The sequence below is a fragment of the Hyla sarda genome, unplaced genomic scaffold (assembly GCF_029499605.1).
Source record: "Hyla sarda isolate aHylSar1 unplaced genomic scaffold, aHylSar1.hap1 scaffold_591, whole genome shotgun sequence".
In the NCBI taxonomy this organism is placed as follows: domain Eukaryota; kingdom Metazoa; phylum Chordata; class Amphibia; order Anura; family Hylidae; genus Hyla; species Hyla sarda.
In genome coordinates, this window is record NW_026610605.1 from 32,797 (window position 1) to 56,807 (window position 24,011).

At 46.3% G+C, this 24,011-nt stretch overlaps 10 non-coding genes and 1 pseudogene across 10 annotated transcripts; all 11 read left to right on the plus strand.

Annotated features, from left to right (window-relative positions):
* The first annotated feature begins 871 nt into the window (after positions 1-871).
* Positions 872-1,062, plus strand: LOC130340417 (U2 spliceosomal RNA). The gene has a single exon (XR_008880534.1). It is a non-coding gene; the product is annotated as a U2 spliceosomal RNA (small nuclear RNA).
* A 2,092-nt stretch (positions 1,063-3,154) lies between these two features.
* Positions 3,155-3,335, plus strand: LOC130340424 (U2 spliceosomal RNA; annotated as a pseudogene).
* Positions 3,336-5,427: 2,092 nt separating this feature from the next.
* LOC130340447 (U2 spliceosomal RNA) lies at positions 5,428-5,618 on the plus strand. The gene has a single exon (XR_008880551.1). It is a non-coding gene; the product is annotated as a U2 spliceosomal RNA (small nuclear RNA).
* Positions 5,619-7,699: 2,081 nt separating this feature from the next.
* LOC130340449 (U2 spliceosomal RNA) lies at positions 7,700-7,890 on the plus strand. The gene has a single exon (XR_008880552.1). It is a non-coding gene; the product is annotated as a U2 spliceosomal RNA (small nuclear RNA).
* A 2,086-nt stretch (positions 7,891-9,976) lies between these two features.
* LOC130340450 (U2 spliceosomal RNA) lies at positions 9,977-10,167 on the plus strand. The gene has a single exon (XR_008880553.1). It is a non-coding gene; the product is annotated as a U2 spliceosomal RNA (small nuclear RNA).
* Positions 10,168-12,251: 2,084 nt separating this feature from the next.
* Positions 12,252-12,442, plus strand: LOC130340452 (U2 spliceosomal RNA). The gene has a single exon (XR_008880555.1). It is a non-coding gene; the product is annotated as a U2 spliceosomal RNA (small nuclear RNA).
* Positions 12,443-14,534: 2,092 nt separating this feature from the next.
* On the plus strand, positions 14,535-14,725 carry LOC130340423 (U2 spliceosomal RNA). Its single transcript, XR_008880540.1, has one exon. It is a non-coding gene; the product is annotated as a U2 spliceosomal RNA (small nuclear RNA).
* A 2,078-nt stretch (positions 14,726-16,803) lies between these two features.
* Positions 16,804-16,994, plus strand: LOC130340453 (U2 spliceosomal RNA). The gene has a single exon (XR_008880556.1). It is a non-coding gene; the product is annotated as a U2 spliceosomal RNA (small nuclear RNA).
* A 2,091-nt stretch (positions 16,995-19,085) lies between these two features.
* Positions 19,086-19,276, plus strand: LOC130340454 (U2 spliceosomal RNA). The gene has a single exon (XR_008880557.1). It is a non-coding gene; the product is annotated as a U2 spliceosomal RNA (small nuclear RNA).
* Positions 19,277-21,366: 2,090 nt separating this feature from the next.
* Positions 21,367-21,557, plus strand: LOC130340455 (U2 spliceosomal RNA). Its single transcript, XR_008880558.1, has one exon. It is a non-coding gene; the product is annotated as a U2 spliceosomal RNA (small nuclear RNA).
* A 2,083-nt stretch (positions 21,558-23,640) lies between these two features.
* LOC130340456 (U2 spliceosomal RNA) lies at positions 23,641-23,831 on the plus strand. Its single transcript, XR_008880559.1, has one exon. It is a non-coding gene; the product is annotated as a U2 spliceosomal RNA (small nuclear RNA).
* The last annotated feature ends 180 nt before the right edge of the window (positions 23,832-24,011 follow it).

Below are 24,011 nucleotides of genomic sequence, written 5' to 3' on the forward strand. Positions count from 1 at the left end.
CGCACACACACACATAGATATAAACGTATTCTCCGTTGAGATATTGCAGCCGCTGCTGTGTCCAGGCCCAGGAGCCTTAGCACTGTGCTGTGATGTCACTCAATACCACTGACATCACTAGGTGTAAACAACATCTCTCCTTTGCTGTGTATGTGACTATGGAGCTGTTTGGTGATGTCGTCTATTACGGCCTTCATAGAAGCAACAGGAGATTGTTGCATCCATCTTGAACCCTCAGAACTACAGTGCTATGATGTCACTCACTTCCACAGGCCTTGCAGAGTGTAAACAACAACAACCCAGCTTTGTTGTGTATGTAACCATAGGGATTTGTGATGTCACCTAGAACCTTCACAGCAGCGACAGCTTTATGAGGAGCATCAGCACTGCTCTGCCTGAGCAGAACCATCACCGCCATAGGTTGTCAAATAACCCGGATTTAACCCACACAGGTAAGTCCAATGGGGTGCAGGCATGTCCTCTATGCTTACAGCTTCCCGTGGGTGTTGGTTTGATACCGTTTGGGGACAGCCAAGGAGGCATCTGCAGGCAACAAAGGTAGGTGTGTGCTTGTGTGTGTGTTTCCTATGCAGATCCTAAGCCCAGTGTCACATGCAAGTAGGAGGAGTAAGAAGGGTTCCTGGCAAATCCGGGTTATGGATTGCATTTAAAAAGGCCCCGTGGGAGTGCAATGGGCCCCTGTCTTGCTGCTTAGCAATAATGGTATGGGTTTAGGTTCTGCTGTGTGTACTGGTGGTTGACTGCCCCCCAGCCCAGAGTGTGCATGGAAAATTGTCTGGCAGCCTCCCTGACAGCAAGCAGTGATAGTGCCCATGAAGGGGACCTTGTTGGGCCCGCCCCTTTCACGGTTATCGCTTCTCGGCCTTTTGGCTAAGATCAAGTGTAGTATCTGTTCTTATCAGTTTAATATCTGATACGTCCCCTATCTGGGGACCATATATTAAATGGATTTTTGAGAACGGGGGCCGATTTCGAAGCTTGCTTCCGTCGCCCTATGCATTGACCCGATATGGCAGTATCTTTGGGTACAGTGCACCACCCCCTTACAGGGTTAAAAAGAAAGATTCCTACTTTCATTGCTACCTGCTTGCTGGCTAGCCAGCTAGCCAGCCCTGTGGGCCTTGCTGCTGCTGCAGCCAAAAAACAAAAGGTGGTGCTGCTGCTGCTTCTGCTGCTTCTGCTTCTGCTTGTGTCTGGCCCCTGTTGGAGCGTCCAGGCACAGGACTTCTGCTGCTGCTGACTAAATGGCCTCCTTAATTGGATCATTTGAGTAGCCAGCACACCTGTGCAGGTAGGGCATGACATGATAGGCAGCTGCCTTGATAGCGGGTGGGTGCTGAATGTTCCTAATTGACAAAATAAGATTAATGCTTATGAAGAAATATAAAATCTCATCCCTTCCCCAATATCGCGCCACACCCCTACCCCTTAATTCCCTGGTTGAACGTGATGGACATATGTCTTTTTTCGACCGTACTAACTATGTAACTATGTAACATAACATGGGGGGGGGGGGGGGGGGGTCTCCTGGCTGTTCACACAGGTGTGTCATTGCTGTACATTGACCATGCATTGCTTCTGTGGTATTGCAAAGGCAAAGACAAATGCTTCCAGCCATCCATTGCACTAATGGATTGGTCATCAGCTGGCTGTCTATGTCCCGCATCAATATAGACCAAAGTACAGAGGGTTAGGCTATGCTATTGTGCACCTACCTGATGCATCAGAAGGTGCGAGGCCCTTGCTAAATTCTGTGCACAGACTTTGAGATCTATGCTTTAGACTGTATCTAAACCTGCTCCAACATGGACTGACATTCTGGCCTACTTTCAGCCGATGCGACTTGTCTGTCGCTGAACAGTCGCTTTTTATGTATTCAGCACCTATGTATAATGTTGTAAAAATGCTCTAGAAGCTAAAGTCGCAGAAATGTCACACATATTTGGCCTGCAACTTTCTGTGTGACAAATTCAGACAGGAAAAATCAGTATAAATCCTTAGAAAATTATCCCCCAGTGTCTCCATCTGCTGGCGGTATTGAATAAGCATTGCTGCACTGATGGGGTATGCATTAGACGAAAAAAAAGAAGAAAAAGAAGAATAATACGCCCAGAAAAGAGGCGAAAAGGAGAAAAACGTAAAAAAACGTGAAAAAAAAGTAAGAGGAAGAGAAGGGAAAAAAAGGTGGAAATGGGTTTAAAAGTGATTTCGGCGGAGAAATATATATATATATATATATATATATATATATATATATATATGCGCACACACACACATAGATATAAACGTATTCTCCGTTGAGATATTGCAGCCGCTGCTGTGTCCAGGCCCAGGAGCCTTAGCACTGTGCTGTGATGTCACTCAATACCACTGACATCACTAGGTGTAAACAACATCTCTCCTTTGCTGTGTATGTGACTATGGAGCTGTTTGGTGATGTCGTCTATTACGGCCTTCATAGAAGCAACAGGAGATTGTTGCATCCATCTTGAACCCTCAGAACTACAGTGCTATGATGTCACTCACTTCCACAGGCCTTGCAGAGTGTAAACAACAACAACCCAGCTTTGTTGTGTATGTAACCATAGGGATTTGTGATGTCACCTAGAACCTTCACAGCAGCGACAGCTTTATGAGGAGCATCAGCACTGCTCTGCCTGAGCAGAACCATCACCGCCATAGGTTGTCAAATAACCCGGATTTAACCCACACAGGTAAGTCCAATGGGGTGCAGGCATGTCCTCTATGCTTACAGCTTCCCGTGGGTGTTGGTTTGATACCGTTTGGGGACAGCCAAGGAGGCATCTGCAGGCAACAAAGGTAGGTGTGTGCTTGTGTGTGTGTTTCCTATGCAGATCCTAAGCCCAGTGTCACATGCAAGTAGGAGGAGTAAGAAGGGTTCCTGGCAAATCCGGGTTATGGATTGCATTTAAAAAGGCCCCGTGGGAGTGCAATGGGCCCCTGTCTTGCTGCTTAGCAATAATGGTATGGGTTTAGGTTCTGCTGTGTGTACTGGTGGTTGACTGCCCCCCAGCCCAGAGTGTGCATGGAAAATTGTCTGGCAGCCTCCCTGACAGCAAGCAGTGATAGTGCCCATGAAGGGGACCTTGTTGGGCCCGCCCCTTTCACGGTTATCGCTTCTCGGCCTTTTGGCTAAGATCAAGTGTAGTATCTGTTCTTATCAGTTTAATATCTGATACGTCCCCTATCTGGGGACCATATATTAAATGGATTTTTGAGAACGGGGGCCGATTTCGAAGCTTGCTTCCGTCGCCCTATGCATTGACCCGATATGGCGGTACAGTGCACCACCCCCTTACAGGGTTAAAAAGAAAGATTCCTACTTTCATTGCTACCTGCTTGCTGGCTACCCAGCTAGCCAGCCCTGTGGGCCTTGCTGCTGCTGCAGCCAAAAAACAAAAGGTGGTGCTGCTGCTGCTTCTGCTGCTTCTGCTTCTGCTTGTGTCTGGCCCCTGTTGGAGCGTCCAGGCACAGGACTTCTGCTGCTGCTGACTAAATGGCCTCCTTAATTGGATCATTTGAGTAGCCAGCACACCTGTGCAGGTAGGGCATGACATGATAGGCAGCTGCCTTGATAGCGGGTGGGTGCTGAATGTTCCTAATTGACAAAATAAGATTAATGCTTATGAAGAAATATAAAATCTCATCCCTTCCCCAATATCGCGCCACACCCCTACCCCTTAATTCCCTGGTTGAACTTGATGGACATATGTCTTTTTTCGACCGTACTAACTATGTAACTATGTAACATAACATGGGGGGGGGGGTCTCCTGGCTGTTCACACAGGTGTGTCATTGCTGTACATTGACCATGCATTGCTTCTGTGGTATTGCAAAGGCAAAGACAAATGCTTCCAGCCATCCATTGCACTAATGGATTGGTCATCAGCTGGCTGTCTATGTCCCGCATCAATATAGACCAAAGTACAGAGGGTTAGGCTATGCTATTGTGCACCTACCTGATGCATCAGAAGGTGCGAGGCCCTTGCTAAATTCTGTGCACAGACTTTGAGATCTATGCTTTAGACTGTATCTAAACCTGCTCCAACATGGACTGACATTCTGGCCTACTTTCAGCCGATGCGACTTGTCTGTCGCTGAACAGTCGCTTTTTATGTATTCAGCACCTATGTATAATGTTGTAAAAATGCTCTAGAAGCTAAAGTCGCAGAAATGTCACACATATTTGGCCTGCAACTTTCTGTGCGACAAATTCAGACAGGAAAAATCAGTATAAATCCTTAGAAAATTATCCCCCAGTGTCTCCATCTGCTGGCGGTATTGAATAAGCATTGCTGCACTGATGGGGTATGCATTAGACGAAAAAAAAGAAGAAAAAGAAGAATAATACGCCCAGAAAAGAGGCGAAAAGGAGAAAAACGTAAAAAAACGTGAAAAAAAAGTAAGAGGAAGAGAAGGGAAAAAAAGGTGGAAATGGGTTTAAAAGTGATTTCGGCGGAGAAATATATATATATATATATATATATATATATATATATATATATATATATATGCGCACACACACACATAGATATAAACGTATTCTCCGTTGAGATATTGCAGCCGCTGCTGTGTCCAGGCCCAGGAGCCTTAGCACTGTGCTGTGATGTCACTCAATACCACTGACATCACTAGGTGTAAACAACATCTCTCCTTTGCTGTGTATGTGACTATGGAGCTGTTTGGTGATGTCGTCTATTACGGCCTTCATAGAAGCAACAGGAGATTGTTGCATCCATCTTGAACCCTCAGAACTACAGTGCTATGATGTCACTCACTTCCACAGGCCTTGCAGAGTGTAAACAACAACAACCCAGCTTTGTTGTGTATGTAACCATAGGGATTTGTGATGTCACCTAGAACCTTCACAGCAGCGACAGCTTTATGAGGAGCATCAGCACTGCTCTGCCTGAGCAGAACCATCACCGCCATAGGTTGTCAAATAACCCGGATTTAACCCACACAGGTAAGTCCAATGGGGTGCAGGCATGTCCTCTATGCTTACAGCTTCCCGTGGGTGTTGGTTTGATACCGTTTGGGGACAGCCAAGGAGGCATCTGCAGGCAACAAAGGTAGGTGTGTGCTTGTGTGTGTGTTTCCTATGCAGATCCTAAGCCCAGTGTCACATGCAAGTAGGAGGAGTAAGAAGGGTTCCTGGCAAATCCGGGTTATGGATTGCATTTAAAAAGGCCCCGTGGGAGTGCAATGGGCCCCTGTCTTGCTGCTTAGCAATAATGGTATGGGTTTAGGTTCTGCTGTGTGTACTGGTGGTTGACTGCCCCCCAGCCCAGAGTGTGCATGGAAAATTGTCTGGCAGCCTCCCTGACAGCAAGCAGTGATAGTGCCCATGAAGGGGACCTTGTTGGGCCCGCCCCTTTCACGGTTATCGCTTCTCGGCCTTTTGGCTAAGATCAAGTGTAGTATCTGTTCTTATCAGTTTAATATCTGATACGTCCCCTATCTGGGGACCATATATTAAATGGATTTTTGAGAACGGGGGCCGATTTCGAAGCTTGCTTCCGTCGCCCTATGCATTGACCCGATATGGCAGTATCTTCGGGTACAGTGCACCACCCCCTTACAGGGTTAAAAAGAAAGATTCCTACTTTCATTGCTACCTGCTTGCTGGCTAGCCAGCTAGCCAGCCCTGTGGGCCTTGCTGCTGCTGCAGCCAAAAAACAAAAGGTGGTGCTGCTGCTGCTTCTGCTGCTTCTGCTTCTGCTTGTGTCTGGCCCCTGTTGGAGCGTCCAGGCACAGGACTTCTGCTGCTGCTGACTAAATGGCCTCCTTAATTGGATCATTTGAGTAGCCAGCACACCTGTGCAGGTAGGGCATGACATGATAGGCAGCTGCCTTGATAGCGGGTGGGTGCTGAATGTTCCTAATTGACAAAATAAGATTAATGCTTATGAAGAAATATAAAATCTCATCCCTTCCCCAATATCGCGCCACACCCCTACCCCTTAATTCCCTGGTTGAACTTGATGGACATATGTCTTTTTTCGACCGTACTAACTATGTAACTATGTAACATAACATGGGGGGGGGGTCTCCTGGCTGTTCACACAGGTGTGTCATTGCTGTACATTGACCATGCATTGCTTCTGTGGTATTGCAAAGGCAAAGACAAATGCTTCCAGCCATCCATTGCACTAATGGATTGGTCATCAGCTGGCTGTCTATGTCCCGCATCAATATAGACCAAAGTACAGAGGGTTAGGCTATGCTATTGTGCACCTACCTGATGCATCAGAAGGTGCGAGGCCCTTGCTAAATTCTGTGCACAGACTTTGAGATCTATGCTTTAGACTGTATCTAAACCTGCTCCAACATGGACTGACATTCTGGCCTACTTTCAGCCGATGCGACTTGTCTGTCGCTGAACAGTCGCTTTTTATGTATTCAGCACCTATGTATAATGTTGTAAAAATGCTCTAGAAGCTAAAGTCGCAGAAATGTCACACATATTTGGCCTGCAACTTTCTGTGCGACAAATTCAGACAGGAAAAATCAGTATAAATCCTTAGAAAATTATCCCCCAGTGTCTCCATCTGCTGGCGGTATTGAATAAGCATTGCTGCACTGATGGGGTATGCATTAGACGAAAAAAAAGAAGAAAAAGAAGAATAATACGCCCAGAAAAGAGGCGAAAAGGAGAAAAACGTAAAAAAACGTGAAAAAAAAGTAAGAGGAAGAGAAGGGAAAAAAAGGTGGAAATGGGTTTAAAAGTGATTTCGGCGGAGAAATATATATATATATATATATATATATATATATATATATATGCGCACACACACACATAGATATAAACGTATTCTCCGTTGAGATATTGCAGCCGCTGCTGTGTCCAGGCCCAGGAGCCTTAGCACTGTGCTGTGATGTCACTCAATACCACTGACATCACTAGGTGTAAACAACATCTCTCCTTTGCTGTGTATGTGACTATGGAGCTGTTTGGTGATGTCGTCTATTACGGCCTTCATAGAAGCAACAGGAGATTGTTGCATCCATCTTGAACCCTCAGAACTACAGTGCTATGATGTCACTCACTTCCACAGGCCTTGCAGAGTGTAAACAACAACAACCCAGCTTTGTTGTGTATGTAACCATAGGGATTTGTGATGTCACCTAGAACCTTCACAGCAGCGACAGCTTTATGAGGAGCATCAGCACTGCTCTGCCTGAGCAGAACCATCACCGCCATAGGTTGTCAAATAACCCGGATTTAACCCACACAGGTAAGTCCAATGGGGTGCAGGCATGTCCTCTATGCTTACAGCTTCCCGTGGGTGTTGGTTTGATACCGTTTGGGGACAGCCAAGGAGGCATCTGCAGGCAACAAAGGTAGGTGTGTGCTTGTGTGTGTGTTTCCTATGCAGATCCTAAGCCCAGTGTCACATGCAAGTAGGAGGAGTAAGAAGGGTTCCTGGCAAATCCGGGTTATGGATTGCATTTAAAAAGGCCCCGTGGGAGTGCAATGGGCCCCTGTCTTGCTGCTTAGCAATAATGGTATGGGTTTAGGTTCTGCTGTGTGTACTGGTGGTTGACTGCCCCCCAGCCCAGAGTGTGCATGGAAAATTGTCTGGCAGCCTCCCTGACAGCAAGCAGTGATAGTGCCCATGAAGGGGACCTTGTTGGGCCCGCCCCTTTCACGGTTATCGCTTCTCGGCCTTTTGGCTAAGATCAAGTGTAGTATCTGTTCTTATCAGTTTAATATCTGATACGTCCCCTATCTGGGGACCATATATTAAATGGATTTTTGAGAACGGGGGCCGATTTCGAAGCTTGCTTCCGTCGCCCTATGCATTGACCCGATATGGCAGTATCTTCGGGTACAGTGCACCACCCCCTTACAGGGTTAAAAAGAAAGATTCCTACTTTCATTGCTACCTGCTTGCTGGCTAGCCAGCTAGCCAGCCCTGTGGGCCTTGCTGCTGCTGCAGCCAAAAAACAAAAGGTGGTGCTGCTGCTGCTTCTGCTGCTTCTGCTTCTGCTTGTGTCTGGCCCCTGTTGGAGCGTCCAGGCACAGGACTTCTGCTGCTGCTGACTAAATGGCCTCCTTAATTGGATCATTTGAGTAGCCAGCACACCTGTGCAGGTAGGGCATGACATGATAGGCAGCTGCCTTGATAGCGGGTGGGTGCTGAATGTTCCTAATTGACAAAATAAGATTAATGCTTATGAAGAAATATAAAATCTCATCCCTTCCCCAATATCGCGCCACACCCCTACCCCTTAATTCCCTGGTTGAACTTGATGGACATATGTCTTTTTTCGACCGTACTAACTATGTAACTATGTAACATAACATGGGGGGGGGGGTCTCCTGGCTGTTCACACAGGTGTGTCATTGCTGTACATTGACCATGCATTGCTTCTGTGGTATTGCAAAGGCAAAGACAAATGCTTCCAGCCATCCATTGCACTAATGGATTGGTCATCAGCTGGCTGTCTATGTCCCGCATCAATATAGACCAAAGTACAGAGGGTTAGGCTATGCTATTGTGCACCTACCTGATGCATCAGAAGGTGCGAGGCCCTTGCTAAATTCTGTGCACAGACTTTGAGATCTATGTTTTAGACTGTATCTAAACCTGCTCCAACATGGACTGACATTCTGGCCTACTTTCAGCCGATGCGACTTGTCTGTCGCTGAACAGTCGCTTTTTATGTATTCAGCACCTATGTATAATGTTGTAAAAATGCTCTAGAAGCTAAAGTCGCAGAAATGTCACACATATTTGGCCTGCAACTTTCTGTGCGACAAATTCAGACAGGAAAAATCAGTATAAATCCTTAGAAAATTATCCCCCAGTGTCTCCATCTGCTGGCGGTATTGAATAAGCATTGCTGCACTGATGGGGTATGCATTAGACGAAAAAAAAGAAGAAAAAGAAGAATAATACGCCCAGAAAAGAGGCGAAAAGGAGAAAAACGTAAAAAAACGTGAAAAAAAAGTAAGAGGAAGAGAAGGGAAAAAAAGGTGGAAATGGGTTTAAAAGTGATTTCGGCGGAGAAATATATATATATATATATATATATATATATATATATATATATATGCGCACACACACACATAGATATAAACGTATTCTCCGTTGAGATATTGCAGCCGCTGCTGTGTCCAGGCCCAGGAGCCTTAGCACTGTGCTGTGATGTCACTCAATACCACTGACATCACTAGGTGTAAACAACATCTCTCCTTTGCTGTGTATGTGACTATGGAGCTGTTTGGTGATGTCGTCTATTACGGCCTTCATAGAAGCAACAGGAGATTGTTGCATCCATCTTGAACCCTCAGAACTACAGTGCTATGATGTCACTCACTTCCACAGGCCTTGCAGAGTGTAAACAACAACAACCCAGCTTTGTTGTGTATGTAACCATAGGGATTTGTGATGTCACCTAGAACCTTCACAGCAGCGACAGCTTTATGAGGAGCATCAGCACTGCTCTGCCTGAGCAGAACCATCACCGCCATAGGTTGTCAAATAACCCGGATTTAACCCACACAGGTAAGTCCAATGGGGTGCAGGCATGTCCTCTATGCTTACAGCTTCCCGTGGGTGTTGGTTTGATACCGTTTGGGGACAGCCAAGGAGGCATCTGCAGGCAACAAAGGTAGGTGTGTGCTTGTGTGTGTGTTTCCTATGCAGATCCTAAGCCCAGTGTCACATGCAAGTAGGAGGAGTAAGAAGGGTTCCTGGCAAATCCGGGTTATGGATTGCATTTAAAAAGGCCCCGTGGGAGTGCAATGGGCCCCTGTCTTGCTGCTTAGCAATAATGGTATGGGTTTAGGTTCTGCTGTGTGTACTGGTGGTTGACTGCCCCCCAGCCCAGAGTGTGCATGGAAAATTGTCTGGCAGCCTCCCTGACAGCAAGCAGTGATAGTGCCCATGAAGGGGACCTTGTTGGGCCCGCCCCTTTCACGGTTATCGCTTCTCGGCCTTTTGGCTAAGATCAAGTGTAGTATCTGTTCTTATCAGTTTAATATCTGATACGTCCCCTATCTGGGGACCATATATTAAATGGATTTTTGAGAACGGGGGCCGATTTCGAAGCTTGCTTCCGTCGCCCTATGCATTGACCCGATATGGCAGTATCTTCGGGTACAGTGCACCACCCCCTTACAGGGTTAAAAAGAAAGATTCCTACTTTCATTGCTACCTGCTTGCTGGCTAGCCAGCTAGCCAGCCCTGTGGGCCTTGCTGCTGCTGCAGCCAAAAAACAAAAGGTGGTGCTGCTGCTGCTTCTGCTGCTTCTGCTTCTGCTTGTGTCTGGCCCCTGTTGGAGCGTCCAGGCACAGGACTTCTGCTGCTGCTGACTAAATGGCCTCCTTAATTGGATCATTTGAGTAGCCAGCACACCTGTGCAGGTAGGGCATGACATGATAGGCAGCTGCCTTGATAGCGGGTGGGTGCTGAATGTTCCTAATTGACAAAATAAGATTAATGCTTATGAAGAAATATAAAATCTCATCCCTTCCCCAATATCGCGCCACACCCCTACCCCTTAATTCCCTGGTTGAACTTGATGGACATATGTCTTTTTTCGACCGTACTAACTATGTAACTATGTAACATAACATGGGGGGGGGGGTCTCCTGGCTGTTCACACAGGTGTGTCATTGCTGTACATTGACCATGCATTGCTTCTGTGGTATTGCAAAGGCAAAGACAAATGCTTCCAGCCATCCATTGCACTAATGGATTGGTCATCAGCTGGCTGTCTATGTCCCGCATCAATATAGACCAAAGTACAGAGGGTTAGGCTATGCTATTGTGCACCTACCTGATGCATCAGAAGGTGCGAGGCCCTTGCTAAATTCTGTGCACAGACTTTGAGATCTATGCTTTAGACTGTATCTAAACCTGCTCCAACATGGACTGACATTCTGGCCTACTTTCAGCCGATGCGACTTGTCTGTCGCTGAACAGTCGCTTTTTATGTATTCAGCACCTATGTATAATGTTGTAAAAATGCTCTAGAAGCTAAAGTCGCAGAAATGTCACACATATTTGGCCTGCAACTTTCTGTGCGACAAATTCAGACAGGAAAAATCAGTATAAATCCTTAGAAAATTATCCCCCAGTGTCTCCATCTGCTGGCGGTATTGAATAAGCATTGCTGCACTGATGGGGTATGCATTAGACGAAAAAAAAGAAGAAAAAGAAGAATAATACGCCCAGAAAAGAGGCGAAAAGGAGAAAAACGTAAAAAAACGTGAAAAAAAAGTAAGAGGAAGAGAAGGGAAAAAAAGGTGGAAATGGGTTTAAAAGTGATTTCGGCGGAGAAATATATATATATATATATATATATATATATATATATATATATGCGCACACACACACATAGATATAAACGTATTCTCCGTTGAGATATTGCAGCCGCTGCTGTGTCCAGGCCCAGGAGCCTTAGCACTGTGCTGTGATGTCACTCAATACCACTGACATCACTAGGTGTAAACAACATCTCTCCTTTGCTGTGTATGTGACTATGGAGCTGTTTGGTGATGTCGTCTATTACGGCCTTCATAGAAGCAACAGGAGATTGTTGCATCCATCTTGAACCCTCAGAACTACAGTGCTATGATGTCACTCACTTCCACAGGCCTTGCAGAGTGTAAACAACAACAACCCAGCTTTGTTGTGTATGTAACCATAGGGATTTGTGATGTCACCTAGAACCTTCACAGCAGCGACAGCTTTATGAGGAGCATCAGCACTGCTCTGCCTGAGCAGAACCATCACCGCCATAGGTTGTCAAATAACCCGGATTTAACCCACACAGGTAAGTCCAATGGGGTGCAGGCATGTCCTCTATGCTTACAGCTTCCCGTGGGTGTTGGTTTGATACCGTTTGGGGACAGCCAAGGAGGCATCTGCAGGCAACAAAGGTAGGTGTGTGCTTGTGTGTGTGTTTCCTATGCAGATCCTAAGCCCAGTGTCACATGCAAGTAGGAGGAGTAAGAAGGGTTCCTGGCAAATCCGGGTTATGGATTGCATTTAAAAAGGCCCCGTGGGAGTGCAATGGGCCCCTGTCTTGCTGCTTAGCAATAATGGTATGGGTTTAGGTTCTGCTGTGTGTACTGGTGGTTGACTGCCCCCCAGCCCAGAGTGTGCATGGAAAATTGTCTGGCAGCCTCCCTGACAGCAAGCAGTGATAGTGCCCATGAAGGGGACCTTGTTGGGCCCGCCCCTTTCACGGTTATCGCTTCTCGGCCTTTTGGCTAAGATCAAGTGTAGTATCTGTTCTTATCAGTTTAATATCTGATACGTCCCCTATCTGGGGACCATATATTAAATGGATTTTTGAGAACGGGGGCCGATTTCGAAGCTTGCTTCCGTCGCCCTATGCATTGACCCGATATGGCAGTATCTTCGGGTACAGTGCACCACCCCCTTACAGGGTTAAAAAGAAAGATTCCTACTTTCATTGCTACCTGCTTGCTGGCTAGCCAGCTAGCCAGCCCTGTGGGCCTTGCTGCTGCTGCAGCCAAAAAACAAAAGGTGGTGCTGCTGCTGCTTCTGCTGCTTCTGCTTCTGCTTGTGTCTGGCCCCTGTTGGAGCGTCCAGGCACAGGACTTCTGCTGCTGCTGACTAAATGGCCTCCTTAATTGGATCATTTGAGTAGCCAGCACACCTGTGCAGGTAGGGCATGACATGATAGGCAGCTGCCTTGATAGCGGGTGGGTGCTGAATGTTCCTAATTGACAAAATAAGATTAATGCTTATGAAGAAATATAAAATCTCATCCCTTCCCCAATATCGCGCCACACCCCTACCCCTTAATTCCCTGGTTGAACTTGATGGACATATGTCTTTTTTCGACCGTACTAACTATGTAACTATGTAACATAACATGGGGGGGGGGGGTCTCCTGGCTGTTCACACAGGTGTGTCATTGCTGTACATTGACCATGCATTGCTTCTGTGGTATTGCAAAGGCAAAGACAAATGCTTCCAGCCATCCATTGCACTAATGGATTGGTCATCAGCTGGCTGTCTATGTCCCGCATCAATATAGACCAAAGTACAGAGGGTTAGGCTATGCTATTGTGCACCTACCTGATGCATCAGAAGGTGCGAGGCCCTTGCTAAATTCTGTGCACAGACTTTGAGATCTATGCTTTAGACTGTATCTAAACCTGCTCCAACATGGACTGACATTCTGGCCTACTTTCAGCCGATGCGACTTGTCTGTCGCTGAACAGTCGCTTTTTATGTATTCAGCACCTATGTATAATGTTGTAAAAATGCTCTAGAAGCTAAAGTCGCAGAAATGTCACACATATTTGGCCTGCAACTTTCTGTGCGACAAATTCAGACAGGAAAAATCAGTATAAATCCTTAGAAAATTATCCCCCAGTGTCTCCATCTGCTGGCGGTATTGAATAAGCATTGCTGCACTGATGGGGTATGCATTAGACGAAAAAAAAGAAGAAAAAGAAGAATAATACGCCCAGAAAAGAGGCGAAAAGGAGAAAAACGTAAAAAAACGTGAAAAAAAAGTAAGAGGAAGAGAAGGGGAAAAAAAGGTGGAAATGGGTTTAAAAGTGATTTCGGCGGAGAAATATATATATATATATATATATATATATATATATATATATATATATATGCGCACACACACACATAGATATAAACGTATTCTCCGTTGAGATATTGCAGCCGCTGCTGTGTCCAGGCCCAGGAGCCTTAGCACTGTGCTGTGATGTCACTCAATACCACTGACATCACTAGGTGTAAACAACATCTCTCCTTTGCTGTGTATGTGACTATGGAGCTGTTTGGTGATGTCGTCTATTACGGCCTTCATAGAAGCAACAGGAGATTGTTGCATCCATCTTGAACCCTCAGAACTACAGTGCTATGATGTCACTCACTTCCACAGGCCTTGCAGAGTGTAAACAACAACAACCCAGCTTTGTTGTGTATGTAACCATAGGGATTTGTGATGTCACCTAGAACCTTCACAGCAGCGACAGCTTTATGAGGAGCATCAGCACTGCTCTGCCTGAGCAGAACCATCACCGCCATAGGTTGTCAAATAACCCGGATTTAACCCACACAGGTAAGTCCAATGGGGTGCAGGCATGTCCTCTATGCTTACAGCTTCCCGTGGGTGTTGGTTTGATACCGTTTGGGGACAGCCAAGGAGGCATCTGCAGGCAACAAAGGTAGGTGTGTGCTTGTGTGTGTGTTTCCTATGCAGATCCTAAGCCCAGTGTCACATGCAAGTAGGAGGAGTAAGAAGGGTTCCTGGCAAATCCGGGTTATGGATTGCATTTAAAAAGGCCCCGTGGGAGTGCAATGGGCCCCTGTCTTGCTGCTTAGCAATAATGGTATGGGTTTAGGTTCTGCTGTGTGTACTGGTGGTTGACTGCCCCCCAGCCCAGAGTGTGCATGGAAAATTGTCTGGCAGCCTCCCTGACAGCAAGCAGTGATAGTGCCCATGAAGGGGACCTTGTTGGGCCCGCCCCTTTCACGGTTATCGCTTCTCGGCGTTTTGGCTAAGATCAAGTGTAGTATCTGTTCTTATCAGTTTAATATCTGATACGTCCCCTATCTGGGGACCATATATTAAATGGATTTTTGAGAACGGGGGCCGATTTCGAAGCTTGCTTCCGTCGCCCTATGCATTGACCCGATATGGCAGTATCTTCGGGTACAGTGCACCACCCCCTTACAGGGTTAAAAAGAAAGATTCCTACTTTCATTGCTACCTGCTTGCTGGCTACCCAGCTAGCCAGCCCTGTGGGCCTTGCTGCTGCTGCAGCCAAAAAACAAAAGGTGGTGCTGCTGCTGCTTCTGCTGCTTCTGCTTCTGCTTGTGTCTGGCCCCTGTTGGAGCGTCCAGGCACAGGACTTCTGCTGCTGCTGACTAAATGGCCTCCTTAATTGGATCATTTGAGTAGCCAGCACACCTGTGCAGGTAGGGCATGACATGATAGGCAGCTGCCTTGATAGCGGGTGGGTGCTGAATGTTCCTAATTGACAAAATAAGATTAATGCTTATGAAGAAATATAAAATCTCATCCCTTCCCCAATATCGCGCCACACCCCTACCCCTTAATTCCCTGGTTGAACTTGATGGACATATGTCTTTTTTCGACCGTACTAACTATGTAACTATGTAACATAACATGGGGGGGGGGGTCTCCTGGCTGTTCACACAGGTGTGTCATTGCTGTACATTGACCATGCATTGCTTCTGTGGTATTGCAAAGGCAAAGACAAATGCTTCCAGCCATCCATTGCACTAATGGATTGGTCATCAGCTGGCTGTCTATGTCCCGCATCAATATAGACCAAAGTACAGAGGGTTAGGCTATGCTATTGTGCACCTACCTGATGCATCAGAAGGTGCGAGGCCCTTGCTAAATTCTGTGCACAGACTTTGAGATCTATGCTTTAGACTGTATCTAAACCTGCTCCAACATGGACTGACATTCTGGCCTACTTTCAGCCGATGCGACTTGTCTGTCGCTGAACAGTCGCTTTTTATGTATTCAGCACCTATGTATAATGTTGTAAAAATGCTCTAGAAGCTAAAGTCGCAGAAATGTCACACATATTTGGCCTGCAACTTTCTGTGCGACAAATTCAGACAGGAAAAATCAGTATAAATCCTTAGAAAATTATCCCCCAGTGTCTCCATCTGCTGGCGGTATTGAATAAGCATTGCTGCACTGATGGGGTATGCATTAGACGAAAAAAAAGAAGAAAAAGAAGAATAATACGCCCAGAAAAGAGGCGAAAAGGAGAAAAACGTAAAAAAACGTGAAAAAAAAGTAAGAGGAAGAGAAGGGAAAAAAAGGTGGAAATGGGTTTAAAAGTGATTTCGGCGGAGAAATATATATATATATATATATATATATATATATATATGCGCACACACACACATAGATATAAACGTATTCTCCGTTGAGATATTGCAGCCGCTGCTGTGTCCAGGCCCAGGAGCCTTAGCACTGTGCTGTGATGTCACTCAATACCACTGACATCACTAGGTGTAAACAACATCTCTCCTTTGCTGTGTATGTGACTATGGAGCTGTTTGGTGATGTCGTCTATTACGGCCTTCATAGAAGCAACAGGAGATTGTTGCATCCATCTTGAACCCTCAGAACTACAGTGCTATGATGTCACTCACTTCCACAGGCCTTGCAGAGTGTAAACAACAACAACCCAGCTTTGTTGTGTATGTAACCATAGGGATTTGTGATGTCACCTAGAACCTTCACAGCAGCGACAGCTTTATGAGGAGCATCAGCACTGCTCTGCCTGAGCAGAACCATCACCGCCATAGGTTGTCAAATAACCCGGATTTAACCCACACAGGTAAGTCCAATGGGGTGCAGGCATGTCCTCTATGCTTACAGCTTCCCGTGGGTGTTGGTTTGATACCGTTTGGGGACAGCCAAGGAGGCATCTGCAGGCAACAAAGGTAGGTGTGTGCTTGTGTGTGTGTTTCCTATGCAGATCCTAAGCCCAGTGTCACATGCAAGTAGGAGGAGTAAGAAGGGTTCCTGGCAAATCCGGGTTATGGATTGCATTTAAAAAGGCCCCGTGGGAGTGCAATGGGCCCCTGTCTTGCTGCTTAGCAATAATGGTATGGGTTTAGGTTCTGCTGTGTGTACTGGTGGTTGACTGCCCCCCAGCCCAGAGTGTGCATGGAAAATTGTCTGGCAGCCTCCCTGACAGCAAGCAGTGATAGTGCCCATGAAGGGGACCTTGTTGGGCCCGCCCCTTTCACGGTTATCGCTTCTCGGCCTTTTGGCTAAGATCAAGTGTAGTATCTGTTCTTATCAGTTTAATATCTGATACGTCCCCTATCTGGGGACCATATATTAAATGGATTTTTGAGAACGGGGGCCGATTTCGAAGCTTGCTTCCGTCGCCCTATGCATTGACCCGATATGGCAGTATCTTCGGGTACAGTGCACCACCCCCTTACAGGGTTAAAAAGAAAGATTCCTACTTTCATTGCTACCTGCTTGCTGGCTAGCCAGCTAGCCAGCCCTGTGGGCCTTGCTGCTGCTGCAGCCAAAAAACAAAAGGTGGTGCTGCTGCTGCTTCTGCTGCTTCTGCTTCTGCTTGTGTCTGGCCCCTGTTGGAGCGTCCAGGCACAGGACTTCTGCTGCTGCTGACTAAATGGCCTCCTTAATTGGATCATTTGAGTAGCCAGCACACCTGTGCAGGTAGGGCATGACATGATAGGCAGCTGCCTTGATAGCGGGTGGGTGCTGAATGTTCCTAATTGACAAAATAAGATTAATGCTTATGAAGAAATATAAAATCTCATCCCTTCCCCAATATCGCGCCACACCCCTACCCCTTAATTCCCTGGTTGAACTTGATGGACATATGTCTTTTTTCGACCGTACTAACTATGTAACTATGTAACATAACATGGGGGGGGGGGGGGTCTCCTGGCTGTTCACACAGGTGTGTCATTGCTGTACATTGACCATGCATTGCTTCTGTGGTATTGCAAAGGCAAAGACAAATGCTTCCAGCCATCCATTGCACTAATGGATTGGTCATCAGCTGGCTGTCTATGTCCCGCATCAATATAGACCAAAGTACAGAGGGTTAGGCTATGCTATTGTGCACCTACCTGATGCATCAGAAGGTGCGAGGCCCTTGCTAAATTCTGTGCACAGACTTTAAGATCTATGCTTTAGACTGTATCTAAACCTGCTCCAACATGGACTGACATTCTGGCCTACTTTCAGCCGATGCGACTTGTCTGTCGCTGAACAGTCGCTTTTTATGTATTCAGCACCTATGTATAATGTTGTAAAAATGCTCTAGAAGCTAAAGTCGCAGAAATGTCACACATATTTGGCCTGCAACTTTCTGTGCGACAAATTCAGACAGGAAAAATCAGTATAAATCCTTAGAAAATTATCCCCCAGTGTCTCCATCTGCTGGCGGTATTGAATAAGCATTGCTGCACTGATGGGGTATGCATTAGACGAAAAAAAAGAAGAAAAAGAAGAATAATACGCCCAGAAAAGAGGCGAAAAGGAGAAAAACGTAAAAAAACGTGAAAAAAAAGTAAGAGGAAGAGAAGGGAAAAAAAGGTGGAAATGGGTTTAAAAGTGATTTCGGCGGAGAAATATATATATATATATATATATATATATATATATATATATATATATGCGCACACACACACATAGATATAAACGTATTCTCCGTTGAGATATTGCAGCCGCTGCTGTGTCCAGGCCCAGGAGCCTTAGCACTGTGCTGTGATGTCACTCAATACCACTGACATCACTAGGTGTAAACAACATCTCTCCTTTGCTGTGTATGTGACTATGGAGCTGTTTGGTGATGTCGTCTATTACGGCCTTCATAGAAGCAACAGGAGATTGTTGCATCCATCTTGAACCCTCAGAACTACAGTGCTATGATGTCACTCACTTCCACAGGCCTTGCAGAGTGTAAACAACAACAACCCAGCTTTGTTGTGTATGTAACCATAGGGATTTGTGATGTCACCTAGAACCTTCACAGCAGCGACAGCTTTATGAGGAGCATCAGCACTGCTCTGCCTGAGCAGAACCATCACCGCCATAGGTTGTCAAATAACCCGGATTTAACCCACACAGGTAAGTCCAATGGGGTGCAGGCATGTCCTCTATGCTTACAGCTTCCCGTGGGTGTTGGTTTGATACCGTTTGGGGACAGCCAAGGAGGCATCTGCAGGCAACAAAGGTAGGTGTGTGCTTGTGTGTGTGTTTCCTATGCAGATCCTAAGCCCAGTGTCACATGCAAGTAGGAGGAGTAAGAAGGGTTCCTGGCAAATCCGGGTTATGGATTGCATTTAAAAAGGCCCCGTGGGAGTGCAATGGGCCCCTGTCTTGCTGCTTAGCAATAATGGTATGGGTTTAGGTTCTGCTGTGTGTACTGGTGGTTGACTGCCCCCCAGCCCAGAGTGTGCATGGAAAATTGTCTGGCAGCCTCCCTGACAGCAAGCAGTGATAGTGCCCATGAAGGGGACCTTGTTGGGCCCGCCCCTTTCACGGTTATCGCTTCTCGGCCTTTTGGCTAAGATCAAGTGTAGTATCTGTTCTTATCAGTTTAATATCTGATACGTCCCCTATCTGGGGACCATATATTAAATGGATTTTTGAGAACGGGGGCCGATTTCGAAGCTTGCTTCCGTCGCCCTATGCATTGACCCGATATGGCAGTATCTTCGGGTACAGTGCACCACCCCCTTACAGGGTTAAAAAGAAAGATTCCTACTTTCATTGCTACCTGCTTGCTGGCTAGCCAGCTAGCCAGCCCTGTGGGCCTTGCTGCTGCTGCAGCCAAAAAACAAAAGGTGGTGCTGCTGCTGCTTCTGCTGCTTCTGCTTCTGCTTGTGTCTGGCCCCTGTTGGAGCGTCCAGGCACAGGACTTCTGCTGCTGCTGACTAAATGGCCTCCTTAATTGGATCATTTGAGTAGCCAGCACACCTGTGCAGGTAGGGCATGACATGATAGGCAGCTGCCTTGATAGCGGGTGGGTGCTGAATGTTCCTAATTGACAAAATAAGATTAATGCTTATGAAGAAATATAAAATCTCATCCCTTCCCCAATATCGCGCCACACCCCTACCCCTTAATTCCCTGGTTGAACTTGATGGACATATGTCTTTTTTCGACCGTACTAACTATGTAACTATGTAACATAACATGGGGGGGGGGGGGTCTCCTGGCTGTTCACACAGGTGTGTCATTGCTGTACATTGACCATGCATTGCTTCTGTGGTATTGCAAAGGCAAAGACAAATGCTTCCAGCCATCCATTGCACTAATGGATTGGTCATCAGCTGGCTGTCTATGTCCCGCATCAATATAGACCAAAGTACAGAGGGTTAGGCTATGCTATTGTGCACCTACCTGATGCATCAGAAGGTGCGAGGCCCTTGCTAAATTCTGTGCACAGACTTTGAGATCTATGCTTTAGACTGTATCTAAACCTGCTCCAACATGGACTGACATTCTGGCCTACTTTCAGCCGATGCGACTTGTCTGTCGCTGAACAGTCGCTTTTTATGTATTCAGCACCTATGTATAATGTTGTAAAAATGCTCTAGAAGCTAAAGTCGCAGAAATGTCACACATATTTGGCCTGCAACTTTCTGTGCGACAAATTCAGACAGGAAAAATCAGTATAAATCCTTAGAAAATTATCCCCCAGTGTCTCCATCTGCTGGCGGTATTGAATAAGCATTGCTGCACTGATGGGGTATGCATTAGACGAAAAAAAAGAAGAAAAAGAAGAATAATACGCCCAGAAAAGAGGCGAAAAGGAGAAAAACGTAAAAAAACGTGAAAAAAAAGTAAGAGGAAGAGAAGGGAAAAAAAGGTGGAAATGGGTTTAAAAGTGATTTCGGCGGAGAAATATATATATATATATATATATATATATATATATATATATATATATGCGCACACACACACATAGATATAAACGTATTCTCCGTTGAGATATTGCAGCCGCTGCTGTGTCCAGGCCCAGGAGCCTTAGCACTGTGCTGTGATGTCACTCAATACCACTGACATCACTAGGTGTAAACAACATCTCTCCTTTGCTGTGTATGTGACTATGGAGCTGTTTGGTGATGTCGTCTATTATGGCCTTCATAGAAGCAACAGGAGATTGTTGCATCCATCTAGAACCCTCAGAACTACAGTGCTATGATGTCACTGACTTCCACAGGCCTTGCAGAGTGTAAACAACAACAACCCAGCTTTGTTGTGTATGTAACCATAGGGATTTGTGATGTCACCTAGAACCTTCACAGCAGCGACAGCTTTATGAGGAGCATCAGCACTGCTCTGCCTGAGCAGAACCATCACCGCCATAGGTTGTCAAATAACCCGGATTTAACCCACACAGGTAAGTCCAATGGGGTGCAGGCATGTCCTCTATGCTTACAGCTTCCCGTGGGTGTTGGTTTGATACCGTTTGGGGACAGCCAAGGAGGCATCTGCAGGCAACAAAGGTAGGTGTGTGCTTGTGTGTGTGTTTCCTATGCAGATCCTAAGCCCAGTGTCACATGCAAGTAGGAGGAGTAAGAAGGGTTCCTGGCAAATCCGGGTTATGGATTGCATTTAAAAAGGCCCCGTGGGAGTGCAATGGGCCCCTGTCTTGCTGCTTAGCAATAATGGTATGGGTTTAGGTTCTGCTGTGTGTACTGGTGGTTGACTGCCCCCCAGCCCAGAGTGTGCATGGAAAATTGTCTGGCAGCCTCCCTGACAGCAAGCAGTGATAGTGCCCATGAAGGGGACCTTGTTGGGCCCGCCCCTTTCACGGTTATCGCTTCTCGGCCTTTTGGCTAAGATCAAGTGTAGTATCTGTTCTTATCAGTTTAATATCTGATACGTCCCCTATCTGGGGACCATATATTAAATGGATTTTTGAGAACGGGGGCCGATTTCGAAGCTTGCTTCCGTCGCCCTATGCATTGACCCGATATGGCAGTATCTTCGGGTACAGTGCACCACCCCCTTACAGGGTTAAAAAGAAAGATTCCTACTTTCATTGCTACCTGCTTGCTGGCTAGCCAGCTAGCCAGCCCTGTGGGCCTTGCTGCTGCTGCAGCCAAAAAACAAAAGGTGGTGCTGCTGCTGCTTCTGCTGCTTCTGCTTCTGCTTGTGTCTGGCCCCTGTTGGAGCGTCCAGGCACAGGACTTCTGCTGCTGCTGACTAAATGGCCTCCTTAATTGGATCATTTGAGTAGCCAGCACACCTGTGCAGGTAGGGCATGACATGATAGGCAGCTGCCTTGATAGCGGGTGGGTGCTGAATGTTCCTAATTGACAAAATAAGATTAATGCTTATGAAGAAATATAAAATCTCATCCCTTCCCCAATATCGCGCCACACCCCTACCCCTTAATTCCCTGGTTGAACTTGATGGACATATGTCTTTTTTCGACCGTACTAACTATGTAACTATGTAACATAACATGGGGGGGGGGGGTCTCCTGGCTGTTCACACAGGTGTGTCATTGCTGTACATTGACCATGCATTGCTTCTGTGGTATTGCAAAGGCAAAGACAAATGCTTCCAGCCATCCATTGCACTAATGGATTGGTCATCAGCTGGCTGTCTATGTCCCGCATCAATATAGACCAAAGTACAGAGGGTTAGGCTATGCTATTGTGCACCTACCTGATGCATCAGAAGGTGCGAGGCCCTTGCTAAATTCTGTGCACAGACTTTGAGATCTATGCTTTAGACTGTATCTAAACCTGCTCCAACATGGACTGACATTCTGGCCTACTTTCAGCCGATGCGACTTGTCTGTCGCTGAACAGTCGCTTTTTATGTATTCAGCACCTATGTATAATGTTGTAAAAATGCTCTAGAAGCTAAAGTCGCAGAAATGTCACACATATTTGGCCTGCAACTTTCTGTGCGACAAATTCAGACAGGAAAAATCAGTATAAATCCTTAGAAAATTATCCCCCAGTGTCTCCATCTGCTGGCGGTATTGAATAAGCATTGCTGCACTGATGGGGTATGCATTAGACGAAAAAAAAGAAGAAAAAGAAGAATAATACGCCCAGAAAAGAGGCGAAAAGGAGAAAAACGTAAAAAAACGTGAAAAAAAAGTAAGAGGAAGAGAAGGGAAAAAAAGGTGGAAATGGGTTTAAAAGTGATTTCGGCGGAGAAATATATATATATATATATATATATATATATATATATATATGCGCACACACACACATAGATATAAACGTATTCTCCGTTGAGATATTGCAGCCGCTGCTGTGTCCAGGCCCAGGAGCCTTAGCACTGTGCTGTGATGTCACTCAATACCACTGACATCACTAGGTGTAAACAACATCTCTCCTTTGCTGTGTATGTGACTATGGAGCTGTTTGGTGATGTCGTCTATTACGGCCTTCATAGAAGCAACAGGAGATTGTTGCATCCATCTTGAACCCTCAGAACTACAGTGCTATGATGTCACTCACTTCCACAGGCCTTGCAGGGTGTAAACAACAACAACCCAGCTTTGTTGTGTATGTAACCATAGGGATTTGTGATGTCACCTAGAACCTTCACAGCAGCGACAGCTTTATGAGGAGCATCAGCACTGCTCTGCCTGAGCAGAACCATCACCGCCATAGGTTGTCAAATAACCCGGATTTAACCCACACAGGTAAGTCCAATGGGGTGCAGGCATGTCCTCTATGCTTACAGCTTCCCGTGGGTGTTGGTTTGATACCGTTTGGGGACAGCCAAGGAGGCATCTGCAGGCAACAAAGGTAGGTGTGTGCTTGTGTGTGTGTTTCCTATGCAGATCCTAAGCCCAGTGTCACATGCAAGTAGGAGGAGTAAGAAGGGTTCCTGGCAAATCCGGGTTATGGATTGCATTTAAAAAGGCCCCGTGGGAGTGCAATGGGCCCCTGTCTTGCTGCTTAGCAATAATGGTATGGGTTTAGGTTCTGCTGTGTGTACTGGTGGTTGACTGCCCCCCAGCCCAGAGTGTGCATGGAAAATTGTCTGGCAGCCTCCCTGACAGCAAGCAGTGATAGTGCCCATGAAGGGGACCTTGTTGGGCCCGCCCCTTTCACGGTTATCGCTTCTCGGCCTTTTGGCTAAGATCAAGTGTAGTATCTGTTCTTATCAGTTTAATATCTGATACGTCCCCTATCTGGGGACCATATATTAAATGGATTTTTGAGAACGGGGGCCGATTTCGAAGCTTGCTTCCGTCGCCCTATGCATTGACCCGATATGGCAGTATCTTCGGGTACAGTGCACCACCCCCTTACAGGGTTAAAAAGAAAGATTCCTACTTTCATTGCTACCTGCTTGCTGGCTAGCCAGCTAGCCAGCCCTGTGGGCCTTGCTGCTGCTGCAGCCAAAAAACAAAAGGTGCTGCTGCTGCTGCTTCTGCTGCTTCTGCTTCTGCTTGTGTCTGGCCCCTGTTGGAGCGTCCAGGCACA